Raw genomic sequence first — 3,496 nt, 5'->3', positions numbered from 1 at the left:
TAAAACACTTCATGAAGTAAAAATTTTCTGAATTTTATAAAAAAGAAATTACCTCTTGTTGAATTGTGGTTTAGTATCAAAGAAGAATACTCACAATTATCTGAAAAGACTAATGAAATATTTGTCCCTTTTCCAACTAAATATCTAGTTGAATTCATATTTTCTTCACACGCTTTGACCAACACAACAGATTACAACAGACTGAATGCAGAAGCAAACATGAAAATCCAGCTGTCCTCTTTTAAGCCAGACACTAGAGAGAGTTGTAAAAATGCAAAACAATGCCACGCTTCTCACTAAATTTTTTGGTTTGGATAATGTAGTTATTTTTCATGAAAACATCTGTTATTTATATTCTATGTATTGGGTTTATCATTGTTATTCTTAGGCAAAGAAATAAATATTTTATTTTATTTATTTATTTATTTTTTACAGTCCAGGTCTTTTATTTTCTTTACACCCATCATGCCATGAATTCATAGGGAATGGGCTCCAACAGTTCAGGCTCCTTTCCATTCGTTCTCACAAAATGTGTTTCTCTGGGTGGAGCAGGCTGACGCTTCAGTTGAACCCAAGTACCTTTCTCTTTGGCTTCCTTCTTTTTCTGATCATTTTCCTTCACCTATTTCAGGAAGCTATCTCGGCTCTTAGAGTGCTTAATATGCTCGATATGCACATTAATTCTCTTGGCAAGAATCTTGCCCTTGGGGGATTCCCTGGTGGCGCAGTGGTTGGGGGTCCGCCTGCCGATGCGGGGGATGTGGGTTCGTGCCCCGGTCCGGGAAGATCCCACATGCCGCGGAGCGGCTGGGCCCGTGAGCCATGGCCGCTGAGCCTGCGCGTCCGGAGCCTGTGCTCCGCAACGGGAGAGGCCACAACAGTGAGAGGCCCGCGTACCAAAAAAAAAAAAAAAATCTTGCCCTTAACTTGTTTGTTTACAATGATGCCAACAGCATGCTGCGTAACATTGTAGACTCTCCCAGTTTTGCCATGGTAACATTTGTGGGGCATTCCTTTTTGAACAGTGCCCATTCCCTTGATATCTACAATATCACCTTTCTTGTAGATTCGCATGTATGTGGCCAAAGGAACAACTCCATGTTTTCTAAAAGGCCTAGAGAACATGTAGCGGGTGCCCCTCCTCTTTCCTTTTGTGTTGGTCATTTTGGCGAATTACTGGAAGATGGCGGTTCCGGCCCAGAAATAAATATTTTAAATGTCTGTTTGACTTTCTAATATGGTGAAGATTGATAGATAAAATAAAAGCTCAATAATATTTCATAGTGTATATGGGACTGAGACCAAAAAGTATGAAAACTGCTGCCTAAGGTTACCAGCAGATGGCTCTCTTTAGTATGTAAAGAAGGACCTATACAGATGAGAAGACTAACACTGGCATATCCTGGAGCCTGCCTATGTGCCGGCCCTAGTCCTTAACTAAGGAGTAGGAATATGCCCCCTATCAGCAGCCACCCTAACACAATGTCTTTATATATCTATACTATATCCTTCTCTACAGCGAAGTGTGAGCATCTTTTTGAATAAGAATCCTAACTTCTACTCGTTCATGTCCAGTAAGTACCTTACCAACAGTAAATATATTATAGACTGATTTTTACCAAGAAAACCTATCTCGTAAGGGGTTTGTTCTCCTGAAGATGGACTCAATCAATTTGTTGTTGTACTGGCATTTACATAGCCTGGGATGGGGGAGGGGATGGATAAATCAGGAATTCGGGATTAACACACACACTACTATATATAAGACCGATAACCAACAAGGACCTACTGTATAGCACAGGGAACTCTACTCAATATTCTGTGATAACCTGTATGAGAAAAGAATCTGATAAAGAATGAATGTATGTATATGTATAACTGAATCACTTTGCCGTACACCTGAAACTAACACAACATTGTAAATCAACTATACTCCAATACAGACTTTTTTAATAAAAAAATTTTTAATTAAAAATAAAAATACAGGGCTTCCCTGGTGGAGCAGTGGTTGAGAGTCCGCCTGCCGATGCAGGGGACACGGGTTTGTGCCCCGGTCCGGGAAGATCCCACATGCCGCGGAGCGGCTGGGCCCGTGAGCCATGGCCGCTGAGCCTGCGCGTCCAGAGCCTGTGCTCCGCAACGGGAGAGGCCACAACAGTGAGAGGCCCGCATACCGCGCAAAAAAAATAAATACATAAAAATAAAAAAAATAAAAAAATAAAATAAATAAAAATACATAGCCTGGGAGGAAGTGCTCTGCCTCTTTCTGGAAGGCTCATTCTCTTCAACAAAAGGGGCCGTGAGGAAAAGGACAGGACTCCTGTCTAGTTATCCAGACCAAACCAACACAATTTGACTTTCTCAATGTAGTGTTGCAACCAGACCTCCCACATCCTGCGGTCGATATTTGTGAGTCATAACACTCTGAAACAAATTAACTAATGCATAGCAAATAGGGAGGAGGCAGTTGAGTTTAACAACCTGAGGTTTGTAGAGGACTTCAACCTTTTCAAACCACCTACTGCTCTCACTGACTTCTTACAACACTATGAGGTAGGGTGACCACTGTTACTATATTAACCAAAGAGCAAACAGGCAAGGAGAAATGGAATCACCCACCCACACCCACACAACAGCTTGGATGGGGCACATCAGTGCTGGAAGCTGGGGCTCCCAACCCCCAGCAGGCGCTATTTCCAGCCCCCTGAGGGAGCTCTGATTCTCACTGCCCTTTTGGTTTTGAAAGCGGCAAGGAGAAGGCCAGCGGCCATCTTTGCTCTCCCATTCTTGTTTCTTGTGTGCTCTGCTCTAATTCTTTTTTTTTTGCGGTACGCGGGCCTCTCACGGCGTGGCCTCTCCCGTTGCGGAGCACAGGCTCCAGACGCGCAGGCTCCGCGGCATGTGGGATCTTCCCGGACCGGGGCACGAACCCGTGTCCCCTGCATCGGCAGGCGGACTCTCAACGACTGCGCCACCAGGGAAGCCCTCTGCTCTAATTCTTTGATTCGGAAGCAAAAGTAGTTCTTTTTTTAAGTAAATTTCATCTCTCCCTGGCATATTTTCATCTTTAAAAATGTCTCATATGTCACTGAGATTCCTTATTGACACCCCAATAAATCACAACTCAAAACCAGCTGGTCGGAAAAAAGCCAACCTGGCTCTGTGGTGTAGTGATGTAACTACCAGCCCTCTCTCTTATGTCTTGCCTAGTAATACACATCAAAGTGCTGAAGTTGTAACATATAGACACATATATATTCTGGCAGTACCTGTTCCCAGATGATTTTCCAGATGATTACATACAGATCAAGTATCAAGAGCACTTTCCAAAAATAATCTGCCGTTAGAAAAGATATAGGAACTAAAGACCAAAACACCCCAGAACTTCAGGGTTTCCTGCTTCAGCTCACTCATTGTTTCAGGTGTCTGGCATAATAATTTGGGTCTAGAACACTAGTAGTTCAGAACACATGTGGAAAGCCATGTGAGGTTCTAT

At 43.1% G+C, this 3,496-nt stretch overlaps 1 pseudogene; it reads right to left on the bottom strand.

Annotated features, from left to right (window-relative positions):
- Positions 1–454: 454 nt before the first annotated feature.
- Positions 455–1,190, bottom strand: LOC132596993 (large ribosomal subunit protein eL21-like; annotated as a pseudogene).
- Positions 1,191–3,496: the final 2,306 nt, after the last annotated feature.

This window comes from Globicephala melas, chromosome 3 (assembly GCF_963455315.2).
Source record: "Globicephala melas chromosome 3, mGloMel1.2, whole genome shotgun sequence".
NCBI classification, from domain to species: Eukaryota; Metazoa; Chordata; class Mammalia; order Artiodactyla; family Delphinidae; genus Globicephala; species Globicephala melas.
Note: the sequence above shows the minus strand (reverse complement) of the source record. Positions and strands in the feature narration are given on the sequence as shown.